The sequence below is a fragment of the Chinchilla lanigera genome, unplaced genomic scaffold, assembly GCF_000276665.1.
Source record: "Chinchilla lanigera isolate Chin_1 unplaced genomic scaffold, ChiLan1.0 scaffold00064, whole genome shotgun sequence".
Lineage (NCBI taxonomy): Eukaryota > Metazoa > Chordata > Mammalia > Rodentia > Chinchillidae > Chinchilla > Chinchilla lanigera.
In genome coordinates, this window is record NW_004955465.1 from 5502862 (window position 1) to 5522385 (window position 19524).

The 19524-nt window shown below is 36.4% G+C and overlaps 1 long non-coding RNA gene across 1 annotated transcript in view; it reads right to left on the reverse strand.

Moving 5' to 3' along the window:
* Positions 1–1240: 1240 nt before the first annotated feature.
* Positions 1241–19524, reverse strand: part of LOC102023675 — a 95547-nt gene continuing 77263 nt past the window's right edge. Inside the window, exon 3 of the long non-coding RNA XR_263237.2 lies at positions 1241–1422. This is a non-coding gene — a long non-coding RNA (uncharacterized LOC102023675). The remainder of the gene's footprint in view (positions 1423–19524) is intronic.

A 19524-nucleotide genomic window follows, 5' to 3' on the forward strand; every position in this document is an offset into this window, starting at 1 on the left:
TTGTTATTACCTCCCACATGTTTATGTTGTCTTGTTATATGATGCAGACCACTCTGAGGTGATTTGCATGGGCAATTTGGTTTTTTGTTTTTGTTTTTGTTTTTTTTTTTCTGGTACCGGGAATCAAACTCATGACCTCATGCTTGCCAGGCAGGCACTGTGCGGCTGAGCTAAATCCCCAGCCCCTGCATGGGCAATTTGACAGAAAACTGATGGCCTGATTTCTACTCTGAACATAAGCCAATAGATGAGTCACTTAATAGACACAGTACACCTACATAATGCAGTTATTTGCCTACTGAAATTGCATGATGGATTTACTGAGTAGTATTAAATTAGTATTTCATCATAAATAACACCATGTATGGTCTTTAAAATAATAATCCTAAATATTTAATTAGATGAGGAGTCACATTTATAAACAGGATATGTGGCATTTTAAAGATATTGTGGTAGAATTGCTTTTCCCAGGTTTTTTTTTTTTAACTAGGTCTTATTTTTGTCTAATTTTCTACCTTCCAAAGCCCGAATGAAAATTATTGCCTTGTGACTTTCAACATCAGGATCAGGCCCTTCAGAAAATGAAGCCAGTGGAAGTTCTATTGTCTGACTGCTGAATGAGTGAGGCAAATATAAATTATGAGTAAAAATCAAATCAAGGCAGAAACACTCCTCAACAATGATTTCTCAGGCTTACAAAATTCAGTTGGCTCAGAATGTGTTTACAAAACATGAAGCTCCTAAAATTTTACAGATCTCTTCAAAGAAAAAGTTAGACTAAAATATAATTCCTCACAAAAGCCCATTTTTGAGATTTGACACATCACCTGTAATCCAGGAACAAGCAATGATTATAGTCATTTCAATGGGCTTTGGATACAAGTCTTGGGCCCAGGATTTAGCTCAGTGGCACAGAGCCTGCCTGGATACAAATCTGCAGCAATTCCTTATGAATACAATAACTTAGTGTTTAAATTTCAGGTGTGTGTGTGTGTGTGTGTGTGTGTGTGTGTGTGTGTGTGTGTACATTAGCTTATCTTTAGCAATTAATTTACAACTTGACCCCCAGTCTATTCTATGGTTAAATTTAGGGTTAATCACTCAGTGTGCTGTTGTCTCAGCCTATGACTATTGTGAGAATTTTCTCCACTCACACATTATTTCAGAGGTAGTTCTCTCAGTTTTTGAAAGTTTACTTAATGCCCCATCATTCATGAGGATGGGAAGGCGTCTTCTTTTTTTTTCATGGTCATGTGATGACACATTCACATTTTATTTGTTTCTGACCAATGGCATCCAACCATACTGCAATATATCCATTTCCATGGGGTCTTAGATTATTGCATGTTACTCTGCATCCTTTAAGTCTCTGCTGTGAGGCCACTTCAAGGTCATCATCTTCTCTCTCCTCTACTTATGCACCTTTAAAGAAGGAATGAAGGAGGAAAATGTCATATACAATGTAATCAGTTTGTACATAGAATTTAGAAAAGACCTGTAGCCAAAGATAACACAAACTTCATGTTTTTCTCTGTTTCCCTCGTGGTGACCACACTAAGGTTTATCCGACTGAATATGCCCTTCAGATTCAGGTAGTTGGGTTTCAATCCCAAGATCCACCACTTGGGAAAGTTTCTACTTTACCTTGGAGCCCCTTAACCATAAAACAAGTGTAACAATATCTCCCTTGGAGAGATTTCGTGAAGATTAAAGGAGATAATTAATCTAAAAATTATTAGAGCACTGGTGTATAATAATCACTCAATAAATGATATCCAATATTATACTTCCATCCCTCCTTCTGCTTCTCCCACTCACAGGAATGCATCAGTTTTGGTGACTGCAGGGAAAACAGCAAGGTTAACACTGAGTTAATAAGAATGTACATAGTCAGCTTTCCTGTTGCTGGGCACAGTATCTAATACAACTTAAAAGGGTACTGGATACCCTTAAAGGGTTTGATCTGGCTCAAGGTTTCAGGGGATTTCGTCCATGGTCGGGGCTCCAAGGCAAAGACAGAAGGCATGACAGAGCAGAAGTGTTTAGTTTATGGCAGCCAGGATGCAGAGCAAGGAAACAGTGCCGGAGAGTAAGAGGTCAGGAACCATGTATAGTAACCACCACAGTCATACCTCCCTGACTCATCCAGGCACATGCAGAAATGTGTTTTGCTAATTTCCTAAGCCAATCAAGTTGACACAGTGGAACTCAGTGTCTCCTAGGAGAAGATATTTTTATAAGATTTCATGTCTTGGTCTCAACCTATCTTGTTTACTTACATGAATGTGGGGTTTTCCTCATCTCTCTGAAGAAATTCTTCCCAGATGCCTAAAAGACATCTTTTTAATGTAGGCACAGAGAGCTAACATTTGGATACAGGCATTAATATCTAATTAACTTCATAACCACCATCCAGGGCGCCATATTTTAAGTTAAGAAGGAGAACGGTATGAATTCTGTCAGCTTTCTTCTATTTCCTTTCCTGAAAGTATTCAATTTTAGATTCGAAGAACCACCTCATGGGTAACTAGCCCAGGAAGTTAATTACAAGATTCTTTCTTGCCCTTTTTTTATTGTGGGTAGGAGTTCTTGATGCAATATTTTTGGTTAATTGAAGATTTTCTTTAAAACTATGCAAGACAGCCAGCAAATAGTGCATTTATGTATGTAATAGAAATGGTTGTAATATATCATTAAGACACTCCAGGGCATGTTTTATTGGTTCATTAATACAGTACATGCCTTAGGTGTATTCAACCACTCGGGGCCTATATTAATGGACCAATAAAATGTACCCGAGAGTGCCTTAATGCTACCCTAATATGGCTAAGCTTAAATTAATTTTTTCAGGCTTATCTTTTTAAAAATCATTTTCCCTACTTGGAAAGACAGATTCCTTTACAAAGAGAAAAAACTTCATGGTGACAGAACAAGAATAAGCAAGATAATAAGCCTTTCTTTCATCAATTGTATGTAACGCTTCTGAATGGTTCTTTTCCTAATCTTCTGTATTCAACATCCTGTGTTCCACGTCTTTATCACAATAAATAATCTAGGAACAGGAAGATAAGAACTATCTCTTTTTGAAAGTAGAAGAACAAGTGCCAACACGTCATGCCTACCTGTAAAAACCTGCCACTTTCAACAATCCACATGGTCAGGGAACCTGCTTACCTTGTTTTATAGTCAATCTGTGTCATCTCCCTTCCCTTACTTTGTGTGGTGAAGAAAGTGGAAAACATTATCCTAATCAACCATGTTATGCTTCTCTCCCACCTTTCCAGAGGTTCATAAATCCTACACTGAAACCTTAATGGCTCTTCCCTTTAACAGAAATTTGAGAAAGATGAGGTATTTAACCCACCTTCATGATGAATTAAGATCTTGAACTTACCATGGATGTATTCTGCAATATTGATATGCAGCGTCCAGTTTCATGTCAGCCAAATGGATATAGTAATGATTATCTTATAAGCATAGCATGAATACTAAACAAAATAAAGCACGCAAAGAGTGTGGTATAATAGCTGGCCCATAAGGATTTTAGATACATTGTTGTTATTAACTTCTGAAATGATACTGAAGAAATTAAAATGGATGGTGACCAACAAATATGGCAAACAGGATATCTAAAGTATGGAAAGGAGATCCTGCTCCCTACCCACTTCATTTTTCCTTTTTCCTGAGGCACAAGGCTTTGACCTAAGAAACAAGCAATAGAGTCTAGAACTTTCTAGTTTCTTCTCCTAGAAATAAACGTTTTCAACAACATGTAGTCACCTGGAGATGTTTATCATCATCACTATTATAAATATCATATATCACATAAATGCCATAAATAAGTCCAGTCATGTGGGAAAACAGTTTTTGGTCAGAAATAAAGTCTCCTGTCTTCAAAGCAGTTATTGTTTAGTTGAAACAACAGGTATATGAGAAAGTATAAATCACAATACTTGATATATAGGTAGCATCACAAGAGTTAAAAAACTTTAACCACAGGGAAGAAGCCCTGTGAACAAATTGAATAGAAAGGTATCAACCAGACTATAGTGTCTAAATAGCACTGTCTAGTGACAAAAGAAGTAAATGCAAAGTGACCATGAGGAATTCAAGCGGGGAGACATAGAGGCACTGCACAGTGGGGACCGGAATAACGATAGGTGTTGTTGTTCCAGTGAGGTTTGGTGGACAGTGTTTGAGTTAGCGGAATCTTGGAGGGCACTGTGGGAGATGAACTGGGCTGAGCTATAGAGAACTTTATCCGTCAGTGACAAATAAAATGTAGGGATTTTTATCAAGGAAAGGATATGAAAGCAACAACTTCTAATTTTTAAAATTTTCATATATTTATTTATTTGTGGTACTTCGGGCTGAACCCAGGCTGTTGTACTGACTTTGCTATTGAGCTACATCCTCAACCCTTTTTATTTTTTGAGAGTCTCGCTGGGTTGCCCAGACAGGCCTTGAACCTACAGTTCTCCTGCCTCAGCCTTCTCAGTAGATGGGATTGCAAGTGTGCTCCACTGCATCTAGCTGAAAGCAGTATGTTTTACACATTACTGTGCTGTCTTACATGAACCAGAATGAGAAGGAATGGTATCTAAAGAGAGCACTTAAGAAAAAATTTTAATGTTCCATATTTGTAGGAAACTAAATAAGGGAAATACCAAGGAAACAGAAGAGGAAATCTCAACATAAGTTGGTAAATATTTGATTCTAGCATGGAGTGGAGAAAAAAGTTTTTAAAAAGTTGAAGAAATGGGAGGATTAGACAACTACTTTCTCCATTAAATTTGGTTAGTACAGAAAGAATCATTTTCCAAAGTCTCATTCATGAGCCTCACAGGCTCCTGAGAGAATGAAAGCTGTGAGGCCAGATAAAGTCAATATCTGATTAAAAAGTACAGCTAAGAGGGCTGGGGATATAGCTCAGCAGCACAGCATCTGCCTGGCAAGCGCAAGGTCCTGAGTTCGATTCCTGGAACTTAAAAAAATAAAGTACAGCTAAGAAGCATATATCCCAACAAAAGGGGATTGGTTGAGGGTATTAACTTGCTGTCTAAAGAAAACTACTTTGTTAGTCATCATAGCCCAAGGTATGGTAAATGTTTGACAGCCTCCTTTAAATGCTTTCACACTGCTGTGCCATGTTCTCTGCATTTCCTTCCTTTTGCCAAAACGGGCCCCTTCATCTGAACCCTGCCTCTTTCTCCCCTCTGACGTCATAATGTTTACTCTTCAAAGGCTTCCCTGAGAAACTTGCCCTAGTTGCTCAAATTCATTGACTACCCTCCTTCCCTGAACTCCTAGAGCCTTTGCTGACTTAGCCACTCAACTTAGCTCTTAATTTTATATATTAGCAGCACACAAGACTGTTTAATAGAGAAGAGGAAAGAGTAAGGAATAAATAGACTCACGTTTCACAAAATGTGCCATGTTTGCTCCCATTTCTCCATAAAGAAGAATTCTAAGCACAGTGTGGAAAGATGGCCACATCTCTGCAAGGTATATGCCCCCTCCTGGGTGGATTACATTGTAAATGTACTGCATGGCCATTTAGCCACACAATTAACATGGGAATTCATTAGCTCAAAGTTGTAACTTAATATAACATAGATTTAAGTGTTCTGGAGAAACAAAGCTGTACTCTATTAACTTTTTTGCCCCGTTTGCATAAAAAGTAATTATCAATAATTAAGACATTTAAACAATTATTTAAATAACTTCTGAACATACATACGCTATTTGTCTAAATGTCTGCCTCAACCCAAGCATGGTGTCATCAGGAACATCCTAAGCAAAGACGGCCAGGGAATGCTTCCCATGTAGCCATGGAGGGGTGAACTGAAACACTGGGATGAGAAGGATCTGTCCATCAGAGGTCACACAGAGCAAGAAAACCAAGAAAGTCAAGAGGAGCCAAAATCCACTAAGGGGAGCAATGAATAAAAGCTACAGAGAAACAAATCTGAGGTGGAATCCAAGGAGCCTGAGGCAGATCAAAACTGGGGTATATGGCCAAGAGTTAGGGCTGGGATTAGTGAGAAACCTGACTATAGCATACTCAAGCAACTGCTTAAAAACAGCCCAGAAACATCTGAGACTAGGCTGATTCATAACTGAGTTTAAAACATTTTTCTTATTACCTGGGCACTTTTTTGTTTGCTTCTATATTTATTTGCATTGTTCTTTGTGACATTAGATAATTATTAATTTCAATAATTTGCCAAAAATTCAAAGTTTTAGTGTCTATCTGTCTTTACAAGTGTTTTAAAGAACTATACATGACTCACAAACTTTAAAACTGACAATGCAGGCTAGTGATCATTGCCTAGTGACATCACAGGACAGTGTGTCATTGTTCACTAAAAACAACCAGAGAGGAAAACAGGAATTTTATAATTCCCAGTCACATGGCTCAAATGCAACTACCAAGTAAGAATCATCAAGTAGATTCTAATTTTGCAAATATCTGTTTAAGTCTACATGACACAATGTGAAATCTTCCTCCAGACATCTTTATAATTTAGGCTCAAGAAATGTGTCTACTAGGGATGGCTATTTGGACAACTGTGGAAATAATTGTTCCAACCATTCTGGAAGACAACCTGGCAATTCACATTAAAAGCTTGTAAATACCCTCATCTTTTTACAGGGCAATTCTAATTGTGTTATTTGAGTTTTTCATAAAAAGTAATCATGGATCAGTGAAAACATTTGTCTACAAGGATGCCCAGCATATCATTGTTGAAAACAGTGAAGTAAAGATCCAAAGATATGACAGTGTGGTTAAATAAACTATAAAAAATTCACATAATGAAACTAACCATAAAATTTAGAAGAACACTTAATGAATATGAGATAATAAGTTACAAAGTAAATGGGAATAGCATACTATAAAAAGCATAGAATATTATCCATGGCTCAACTGTCCTCTCCAGAACCTATGTTGAAACTTAACCCCCAAATTCATACATCAATGGTGTTTGAAGGTGGTGCCTTTTGAAAGAAACTCAGATTAGATGAGTTCATCTGGTTGGGATCCCCATCATGGGATGTGTACCTTTATAAGAGTAGGAAAAGAGGTTCAAGGTGACATGTGCTTGCTCTGTCCTCCCATGCTATGCCCTCCACTATGGATGACACATCAAGAAGGCTTTCAGGAGATGCCAGCAACATGTTCTTGGACTTCCCAGCCTCCAGAACCATTAACCAAATAAGCCTCTATTCATTATATAAATCATCTAGTTTCAGGTATTTTGTTATAGCAACAGAAAACTGACTGAGATAGTGCCCAATTCTCTTAAAATATTACAAAAATCAACAGAGACATAGCTGCCAGAAATTTTATTCGGTATTTCTAGCTGTTCTTAGAATACAGCTCAGGATTCTTAATATGATGTGAAAAGTCACATGAGACCCAGCTCCTACACACTGTTCAACTTTTTCTTTGCCAATTTCTTTTTTGCTCACAACTGTCCAGTCATTTGAGCCTCTCTGATCTTGGAAAGTGGCAACGGCTGGATAGCCTTAGGCCCCGATCACTTGAATTGTCTTCCTAGGAATACTCTTTTTCCACTTGCCATCCTGCCACCTTCCCCTGATGTTCCCTGAGGCCTCTGATTAAAATATAGTTCCTGGAGCCCATATCTACTCCACTTTCTAATCACACTGCCCCAACCTCAGAGACCCTTGGACCCTCTTTTCATAGTATTCAAAACTATTATAATCACATAGCTATTTTGTGACATTTTGTGACTCTTTCATGCCTGATATCTCTAGAATAAAATAAATTCCATAAAAGTACATTTATGCATTGTAATTATCAGGCACTCAATAAATTGTTGCTGAATGAATGATGAATTGGTAGAATTAGGGGCATAATCTACTTTCTTCATTTTTAGGTTTCTAGGGTAAGCATGTATAAATTCCACATATTAATATAGCATTTAATTATAAAAATATCTAACTAAAATATTCTGAAACTAAAGAACATTATATTTGGGAATACAAGTGAGTTATTTAGGTTATAACAAAATCCCATTTTGCTTGCTAAGATAAACTAGATCATAACCTTAAAAATCAAGATTTAATATCTCTGTTCCATATTGTGAACTTGAATTTAAGTTGCTGTTTTTCACTGCAATCATTAGAAGCTCCTCACTGTATAAATAGGAACTCCAAGCAGGACGTCTGTATGTGCATGCCGAAAAGAATTTTGCCTTAAGTGAAGAAGCTACTTTCCAGATAATAAGTACTAAAAAAGGAATTTCATGGGTCAGATAAAAGGAGAGATAACTCTTACACTGTGGAATGGTTCAGCGGCACACGTGAGCTGATACTATCTTTCTTTACTTCTTTTTTCAGCTTTGACCTATGTAACAAAGAATCTTCTTTCCACTTTTCAGCCAATTGGAAAATAATCGCCAGCATAGTACATGATCCACAGTCTTAGTTTCTGATTCTTTTTTGATGAGAACAGATCCCTATGTTTATACTTGTCTTAGGTTAGGTTTTTTCCCCCCTTAAGTTGCTTTTCCATTTTTCAGCACATAAAATGTATTTCAACACCTAGCATCACAAGAAGTATAATCAAAGGATACAAAATGTTCCAGCTAAATTTCTCTTTTGAAGTGATAACCAACCAATTGCTACGTAGGCTGCCTGCATGGTAACTTCCTAGTATATTATGAAAAACCTAAAAAAAAAAAACTCTCTTCAACACTAAACAGGAAAGTAAACCTGCCAAATTTACCTGAAGATATGAAATTAATTTCCTCCTGTACAAACCTGAAGGTTTGTACATTGAATCTTTGGCTAAAGATTGGAAATTAAATTCTGTGTTCCTAATTAAGCTTCAAGATATGACTTCTACTTGAGAAAAAGAGCAAATAGAGTGTTTCCTCTACAGATAATCTGAACAGTTCGATATGTGTGTAAAGTTCTTGATAATATTTTATGATCATTATTATTAACATAGCAGAAAACAGTGTTTCAGAGCTGGGTTTTAATAAAATAAAGTATAGCTGTATTATTACAAGTGCCTCTTCTTGGTTCGCTCCTATTCCATCTGAATGCAGTGTTTCTGGTAGAATTACTTGAGCTCACTTAGATTTATCTCATCCTATAAAAGCACAATTCATTAAACAGACTAGTCTATTTAAACTAAGGCAATTTCATCCCAGTCAGTTCAATTATTTAACACTGCTTTTTTAACTCTCTACTTAAAGCTTTCTTTTGACAAGTATTCCTTTAAATAAATGGGCTGTAATTTAAAGAATGAGGAAAGATCAAATCCCCTTACAATATGTGCAATTAGCCTATAGGGAGTTGTTTTGCTCATATAAAACCAACTTTTAGTTGAAAGTTAAACTGAATCTCATGTAACAAAGACCACCAAGATTATTTTTAGGTAGAAAAAAAATAAAAAAGGAAATTTCTGTCCTGTATGAGTAGCACTTTTCTTTAAGAGAGTAACATTTGGCCAAGTCTACATATTTACAGAATCAGAGAAAATGCTTGGATAATTTCTTCAAAATTTGCACAACCGAATTTTCTTCCCAATAAAATAATAATCTGACTAGTGACTTTGTAAAGCAGCTGTCCATACTGGAAGGAAAAGCCTACTCATTGTTTAGCCAAGTGCTAACAAAACTAAGTGAAAATGATGTGACAAGTCCTTTTCGAAAGCTTTCCCCATACTTTCTCTTAAATTATTATGAGATGTACAACTTAAGATTTGTCAACTTGAACAACCCAATAGCTAAATAAGTAATGTCTCCATAATTAAAGGAAAAGGAAGTTGTGTTTACAGCACAGAATATTCATCAATTATGACTTTACAAAGGCAGTATCACTTGCTTTTTAATTTGAATTATCTTAGAAAAAATAAGGTGCAAAGATTCGGGAGAACACACTGAACCATGTTCAGTGTGTTCAAAGGGATCACTGTGATGAGTGGACTGATTTTGGTATGTAAAGTTCATGGCTATAAGTCAGGTTTCAAGTAACATTACCCTTAAATAGATACATGCTCATTATGTTATTGTTACTAAAATTGTGTCAGGTGACCGGAATGTTTGGTACTTGGCCTTGTACTTTTGTTTTTATTTCTTCTTTATTATTACTAAGAAATATCTGTATATAGCTTCCATTTTAATGACTTCCACTCACCATATTTTAACAAACAATCCAATCATTGTCCTGAATTCCTTCTTTATACTGGAATCATTGAGAAATTCAGTGTTTCATACTGAGATATACCAAAATTATTCTTCTCTTCCATGAAAAAGATAATATTAAATTTAATAATAACTCTATATGTCCTCTGGCCTTATTTTGTGCCTTGTATATCCCCAAAATGAAATACACAATTTTCAGTAAATCATTACAATATTTTCATAGAATATAAGTGCCAAATTTAACCAGTCACAGGTCATAAAACCTAACAGCCAAGTTGGAGATCATCCTGAAAGCCTCATTTGGATGTAAATTCATGTGGATTAATTACCTAATTTAGGACTGCAAGGGTAAGCCAAGCTAGACCTGGAGGGAAATGAAAGAAAAGTCTAGACAAACACTTCCAAGCACAATACTTAATGTTGCCGTGTGCATACTTTTATTCTAAGATCTACCTTATCTCCACTTCTCACCTGTCCAGGAGATGTGCCTACTGTCCCAGCCAACTCTGTCTCTGCCCTAAACATGTACTTTAGCTCCCACTGGCATCAGCACTAAAAATGACAGCTGAGGCTAAGAACACACAAGTGTGTAGTGGGACTGGTGTAGCTGGCAAAGCTGATGATGAAATTGATGGAGTAGTGGAATCACAATAAAAATGCTTTTCCACAACAAGGACCTAAACTCTTTCTTTAACAGCAAGTACCAGGATGCATCTCTTTAAATCATCTCCAAGTCTGTACCATCATTTTGTGATCAGGGTCCCTATTGTAATGTCCTTCCATACCATGCACGAGCTACATGGCCTTTGTGGTTACTGCTGCTATCTGCTTTGTGTACAACTGACCAGCTTTCATTAGTTGACACTGAGCCTTCGTCTCTTGGGATGAAAGAAGTCCAATCAGACTAAGGAATTCTAGGCAGACATAAAACACACTTTTACGCACCTGCAGAAGATCATTCTCCAGTGTTTGCAGGTACAACTCCTCCTTGACATTGTCAGTGTGGGACAAGAGAGGGCTAGGGGTATAGCCCAGGGGTAGAGAGCTTTGCCTGACATGCAAGAGGCTTTGGATTTGATCTCTAGCATACTGAGATAAAATATGGGACAACTGAAAAGCACTTCAAAACCCTGTGGGCCACAGCAGTGGGTGACAAATGACCTTGCAAAAAGCTTGTTGAACATATTTCATATTTAATATATTGCATCAGGTGCTTAGCAGCTACTTAATAGAAGGTAAAAGCCTTCCACCATAGTAAAGTATTTTAAATAAGGCTACCTGGGTCAGAATGACCTCAGACTGGTATAAAAGAAGAAAATTATAACTTATGGAAACAAGACTGTAAGCACATGCTGAGTCCTTTGTCTTTGCTCAGGTTTGGAGTGGAAGAATTAAAGGAAAACCCAGAGACAGGGGGCCTCAGAGGGAAGAAAGGAGTATACAGAGCCCAGGGTCCAAGAAAATTACCCAGGTAGAAATACTTAACAACAACACTACCATCTGATGTAAATCAGGATAATCATTTCCAAAGAGAGGTGTCCTTTTATTCATTTATTCAACAAACATTTCATGAGCATCTGTAATGAGAAGTCCTTGCCCGAGAGAAGCTTGAAGTTCTAATAAAGGAGACAGACAGTAAATACAGTTATGGTTTATTCTACCAAATAATGTAGCATGGATTGGGGCAGAAGGATGTGAGGTCAAACTTAGGCCTGGATGTCAGAGAAGTCTCTTTGGACAGGCGACATTTGGGATGAATCCTAAGTCTAATAGAAATCAGGGAGAATTGAAAGCGTGTCCAGGCAAAACTGTTGGGTCCTTTATGAGGAAGTAGGCTAAAGGGTAGAGGGCTCAGAAGTTTTGCTCCAATAGTCTGGCAGAGTAGGCAGGGTCCTGATCATGAAGGACAAGTGAGGATTCAGCCCAGGGCCTTGCACATGCTAGAAGAGCATGCTACCACTGAGCGCACCCCCAGCCTCACAGGACTAGTTATGAAGGGTGGATTTAGCTATCTAGGCTCTCAAAATGAATCACTCCAAAGCAAAAGGCCAGCTCAATGGTCTTGTACTAATGCAGATAAAACTGAGACTGGAGAGTGCAGAGTTTCAGTGGTAGTCAGCAGCATCTGCAGCCCACAGCCCTTTGGAAAGTTGTATTTTTTATAAGCTTTCCAAGTTCTGCCTTCTCTAGCAGCTATTTTTGCCTTCTTAGTTTCCTCAGCCTGAGTTTATAGCCTCCCAAATCTCATCACTGTGTTCCTGCTTCCCGCTTCCAGCTGGAAATTAACCAAACAAGGCTGCAAGAGGATGCCCGACTAGTTCTGCCGATGTAAGTATACTTGAGTCTTCACTTTTCTAGTGGATTTTGAACTCGTTCTAGTTTGTCTTCGGCTCCCTACTTCAAGATGTTCCACGAAGTAAACACAAAATTACCTCCATTTCAAATCATCAAACCCTGGATGTTATTAAGCATAAGATGGAAGACAAAAGCTACTTTTGTGAACAAAATGATAGGATTCCACGATCTTCCAGAGCGTGAAGAATCACCCCCACCCCCCCGCTGGAAATATAGAGATACAGATCTCAAATTGCTTTTATTTTTTGGATTTGGTCAAGCTCTTTAATGCTTTCATAAAAGAAAATCCTGGAAAATTTTATTATAGTTTTGAATCTAGAATAGGCTTTCACTTTCTTTTAATGAAAGGATATTCAAAAATTTTTATTTGTCTTTTGAGAAGTTAACAAATAATGTTGCATTTTGACAATTATAAGAAAGGCAAAAATGTTAAATGTGAAGGGAACAGGGAGGGGGAGGAGGAAAGGAAAAGAGAAGTTTAAAAAGTGAGAAAAGAAGGAAAAATGAAACAAAGCTTTGTAAATAAGGAGTGGAAGAGGTTTGAAGGGAGGGTAGGGAAATGGGAAAAAAAGAATCAAGTCATATCATATACAAGGACAAATTCCCTATGATGAATGTGATCATTATGTATACCTAAAATGGACCAATAAAAATCACTTTCTTTGAAAAACAAGGAATGCATAGTTAAATATCCATCCCAGTCAAAGACATTTATCTTAAAACAAGGCAATTTTTTTTCTTTAGAAGAGAAGTTTTCAGGTTTCTGAGGGTCCTTGAAACATCTACATCAAAACAAGCAACATTTTGTATAAGTCTGCTTCTATTTGGTTCCATATGTCATAGTCAGGAAAATCACACCCAGGATATTTTATTACTTGGTTGGTGAGTTGAATAGGTATGATTTCCCAGCAGATGCTATGCATAGGTATAATTGCTGATTAGCATTTTAAAAAGTTATAAACTACCTCTGGGTGATATTTTGGGATTGTGAAGAGAAGACACTTTTGTTGTTTGATTGATTTAACAAAAGCAAGTGTTGGGTGTGTGGTCCCAAAAGCAATACTCACTACTGCTCCTAGGAATAATATGGAAATTTCCTTAGGGAAATAATCACATCAGGTACTAAAATCTTACAAATAACTGATAAAATGCATCTTCAGACACTGAAATAGTTCATCTTTCAAAGATTTATTTATACATTACTTCGTTTTTAGGGTTTTTTGTGGGGGGTTCTTTCCAGTACCAGGAATCGAACTCACGACCTTGCGCTTGCCAGGCAGGCGCTGTGCCGCTGAGCTAAATCCCCAGCCCCTGTACGTTACTTCGAATTGAGAAAAAGCATATTTTCCAGATAAGAAATAGTACAGTACAGTATTTGCAAGGAGTAGTATAGCATGTCAACTTTATTCTATGCGAGTAAAGTCTTTTTCTTATATATTTAAATTTGTATAAGAATTCTGTATGATAATAGAAAGCAGACAGTGAGGTGTTAGGTACATGGTCAGGCTGTCATTCTTTTCTATGGAATATAAGGGCTCAATATGATTCTTTCACTTCCCCGTTCTTTGTTAGTTAATAGGCTCATTTGAATTCAGTATTCTAAGAGCAGACATAGGAAATGAAGAATAGTAATAAAGTGCAAAGAACAGGAAAATTCAACGTCCTTCTCAATGTTCCATTGCTTCCTCTGTAGATTCACTTATGTATATTCTTGCCAACCATATCTTCCCATGACAGTAACCTATTTTCTGATCTCTGGTTTTTAACAAATCCTCCTCTCAAACAATCCAGCAGGGCTAACCTCTGAGAGATATCTGAACTGAAGTCATACTGATATATGCATGAACTGTAAGGAAATTTAAAATCCTAAGGAGTACTGTAATTTTTCTTTAATTTAACTGATTTTTATTAGTGTACACTTACAGAACATAAGGATTGCAATCATCCTCAAGATTGGTACATGTACCCAACATGACTTGTTTTTACTTCCATCTCTCCTCTTTCCCCTCCCTCCTGTCTCCATTTCTTAGTGCTCTTTTATTTTGCTCTTTAAATTATTTAAACTTTTGGTTTCTCATATAAGAAAGACCATGTAACATTTAACACTTGTATATTTATTTCACTTAACATATGGTCTCAAGTTATATCTATTTTCCTATAAATGACTCAAATTATCCTTTATGGCAGAGTAACACTCCATTGTGTATAAATATGACATTTTCTTGATCCATTCATTTGTTGATGGACATTTAGGCCCCATTCCAAGATTTAGCTATTATGAATTGTGCTCCTACAAACATGGGTAGGCATATATCACACTAATGTGATGTCTTTAACTCTTTCAGGAAGATGTGTAGAAGAGATACGGCCAGCTCAAATGGAATTTCTATTTTTGTCTTTTGGAAGAATCTCCATACTGATTTCCATAATGGTTATACTACTTTACATTTCCACTAGCAATGTAGAAATGTTCCTTTTTCTTACCTCCTTGTCAATATCTGTTATTAATTGATTTCTTCATTATTCTTTTTGGAATAAAATGGAATCTCAGTTTATTGCAATTTGCATTTCTGTAATAGCCAATGATATTAAACATCTTTCATGTATTTATTAGGCATTTATAATTCTTACTGTAATTTTAAGAGTGATTGTGTGATGGGATAGTGTAAATATTTTTCTAATTTGTTGAAATTTTTAGTTCTACATTTTTTATTTTAGAAGGGCTGGGGTATAAGGCAGACATGACATGGAGTAACTATCCTAAGAATCTTGTCAAGTAATCTATCCTGAGCATCATTTTTCCTCCAGTGAGACAAGATTTTAAGAACATTTTTTTCTGTCTCTACATTTAAACTTACTTAACTATCTGCAAGTTGTGTGTCAGTGTATGTATAATTTTGTAATTGATTACAAAATTTCTCTGTTTAGTATTCCCCCAGTTTCCTGGCACCCAAATACTAAAGTGTCAGAGGGAATGACAAGAGTGACAAGAGTGTGTGGGGTACACACATGTGAGCTCAATGAAACCACTGGTTATTGATTAATAAAAAAAAAACAAAACTCAACATTCAGTCCTTCTCCTCTCCCTGAAGTTGTAGGGTGGAACTAAAAGCTCCAGTCCAGTATAATCCCTTGGTCTTTCTAGTCAACAGTTCACACTCTGAAGCTACATAAGGATCTCAAACCCCTAGTTACCTTATCCATTTTATTTGGATCATTCTATTATCTCTACCATTCAATTAAAGATATGTAAGATAATTTTATATTATTCCACAAATTAAATGTTTCCATCCTTTTTCTCCCTGTGTGTCAGTTTAGATTAAGAAATAATATTTTCCTGATATTTTTCTCACTATTTTATTCAGCTATATCAAGTTATTTGCTGAGCTACATAAAGGTATATCTCATCTGTGACACACACACGCATATATAAATGCATATATGTATGTTTGCTGCAGATTTGTTTGTCTGTGTGTATATTATTCTAGGATTTCTCTTTCCCTGTTTAATTCCATGATGTCCAGTTTTTTTATTAAATACTTACTCGTATGAATCATAGCTTTTAAATCTTTGTTAGTGCCAACATCTCTGAGTCTGCTTTTGTTGATTGCTTTGTCTATTGACAACTGACTTTTTGCCCTTGTTTTCTGCATACCTTAATATTTTTATTGAATACTGCACATAATAGAGACATGTTGCATAACTATCTGTCCATTAGTAGAGCAACTTGAGCCAAACAAGGAGTTTTGAATTTTCATACTGCTATGTGTTCTCTGTGCAACACAACCTTCAAATTCTTTTTGTGATGAACTGCTATTGTCTGTAGGTTAGGAAAGATGCAATATGTAAGAGGTTTTCTTAGTCTTTCTGCTTCACTTCAGCTTTCAGTCATCGGTCCATGCATGCCCCATGTAGTGGTTCTTTCTCTGCCCACTCACCTTCCCAAGGTTGTTAGTCCACCTTCTTGTTGGAAAATTGGAGTTTCCTGGATACCAGAATCTCTGAGATGTGGCTTCTTTTGCTCTCCATGGCAACAAAATTCTGACTTGTGCTGTGGTTTTCGAAAGTGAGACTGCCCCCTCCTTCAGAAGCAGCAGGCCTCTAATGGTGCTGGTATTGGTATAAATATGAACTACTGGGAAGAGAAGGTTCTCCTGTCTTCCTGCCTCCCCAGCCATGGACTGCAGCGCTATGTACATTTGATGACTCCTGGCACCACCTCTAGTCCTGGCTTCCTTTACAGAGTTATCTCTAGACCTGGAATGTTTTTGCAGATATTAGAATGGAATAATTCTTTTAACCGTAAATATTTCCTTTGACATATTCTCCCTTGAGTACCTCATAATGTAATCTTTATTTCTATCATTTTTCCTTTTTCTTCTGGTTCCTGAAACAAATCAACTTGTAAAAACCATCATCCTTTCGTTTTACTTGTTTTCTTAGTTTTGAACCTCTGATCCAAGCTGTATTGTTGAAAAAGATCTCAAAATGCTTCTTGGAGAACATTTACTATAGTTTGAGGGGTTGTGTTATGCTTTTCATCTGCTTTGTAATTGTTTTTGTTCAACAGTTAAAGTTATTAATTCAGATTTTCTGTTTTCTTCTTATATTAGTCTTGTATAAACTTTTTGCTTTTTTTCGATGCTTGTGCAACTCATGGACAGGGTTATTAGCTCAAGAGTGCCCTCTTCTGTTAGTTTAATAAAACACAAATACTTTAGTGGACATTCATAGAGAAGAGAAGATATTGCCATTTTTTCACTTTCTTTTCTTCTGGAGCCTTAATTTTTCCCTCTGTTCCTCTCTTTGCCTTCATTATCACATCTCCAAGAGCCAGTGGCCTTTCTCTATACATCTACTCTCCCAGAGCTATGCTTCTCCAAAGACACTTCTTCCCCTAAAGATAGTGCAATAAACTATCAAGTATCAGCTCTCTATTCAGAATTTTGGTGCTTTTTGCTGGACTTTTTCTCATGAGAGTGATTTCTGTGCTTGATGTAAGCATCTCCATCCATCTGCCCTTCTCATGGAATCTTTTAAACTTTCCCTTCCCCTCTGTCCATTCTTTCAGTATCAGACAGTAGAACACTCTATATTTTGTTTTATGACTTACAAATCAATTAAAAGTTTTAGGGTTTTTTTTATCCTGTAATGCCAGAAAATATGATTAGATGTATGTAATTTACATATTACCGAGGGGAAAATTTATGGAGAGAAATAAAAATCAGACATTTACCATTCACATTGTACTGTATTTATAAAATAGAATTTATACAGCATTAAAATAGAATGGATTTGTGGTAAACATAGTTTGAGTATACTTCAAAAACAAGTTTATCTGAAAGTAGTTGGATACAAGGATATAAATACTATATGTTTTTATTGGTACAAAATTCTACCAGAAGAAAAAACTATTTATTATTCTATAAATAAGATCTATTGTTCCCCGGGATAGGCAGTAGACAAAATTCATTTTGAAGCAGTATAGAGAACTTATTGTGATGAAAATGTTCTTTATCTTGATTAGGGTGACAGATACACAAATGAAAACATGCCTCAACAGCTATCAAACCACACTTAAAAATATGTGTTTTGTTGAATGCAAATTTCTACAGCAATTAATGTGTTTTTTAAAAAAACTCAGCATATAAGTTAAATAGCTATTTGGATACAAAGAAGAGGAACCCATAAGATAAATTGGAAAGACAAAATACGGAAAATATACAAGAAATTTATAACGTGGAAAATAGAAAAATAATATCAAGTTTGCATTTAATAAGAATCTGAGAGGACAATAAATAGAGGAGCAGCAATAACTAAAGGAATATGATGAAATTTTTCAGAATCAATAAAAGAAACAAACTTTTTTTTGGGGGGGGTTTCCTCCGGTACCGGGAACCGAACTCATGACCTTGCGCTTGCCAGGCAGGCGCTTTTGCCGCTGAGCTAAATCCCCAGCCCCAAGAAACAAACTTTTATAAGGAACAGTAAACAAATCTGAGCACATTGATTTTTCTTCAAATATAGTGAAATGTAGAATGTTTTAAAATGAGGAAAAACAAACTACCTACAAGAAAAAGAAGAATGATGAATAATTCTCCTCAGTAAAAATAAATACCAGAAAACAGCTGAATAACTATAACATAAAAATTTATGCCTAGCTAAATTACACTCAAAGGAAAGGCAAACTTAATACAAATTCACAGGAAGACAAACTGAGGAAGCCTCCTATTCAGTGATAGCTCCCCAAAAATTTACAAATAGTTTAATTCATTAAGAATGAAGGAGGCTGGGCATGGTGGTGCACACCTGTAATCCCAGCACTCGGGAGGCTGGGGCAGGAGGATTGCTGTGAGTTTGAGGCCAGCCTGGACTACTTAGCAAGACGGCAACTTTGTTGTCTCAAACAGAGTTGAAAAATTACCAAAAACAAAAAGTGGACATTAGGATATCTTGGCACAACCTTACAGAAGTGGTAAGAAACAAGAAAGTATGAGAAGTTGCTAGCTATTTATTATTTTGTTCACTTATAGTAGGTCACAAAAGGAGTTATCTGAAAGGATCAAGAAAGTGTACTGATTACATTTCAAAATGGAAGATAAATGCAGTTGCAAGGGAGCAATAACATTTTATGTTCTACAGCATAGTAATATAATAAAGGTTCATAACATTAAGCTGTATATTTCAAATCAGCTAGTAGGGGAGATTTTGAATGTTCTCAACACAAAGAAATGATAAATGAGCTAAGAGATATGCCAATTATCCTGATCTAATCATTATATATTGCAGACGGAATATCACACCTACCCATAAATGTGTATGATTACTATGTGATAGTTAACAATCTAATGAGAAAGGAAAGAAGGAAGGAAGGAAGGAAGGGAGGAAGGAAAGAAGGAAGGAAGGGAGGAAGGAAAGAAAGAAGGAAGGAAGGGAGGAAGGAGGGAAGGAAGGAAGGAAGGAAGGAAGGAAGGAAGGAAGGAAGGAA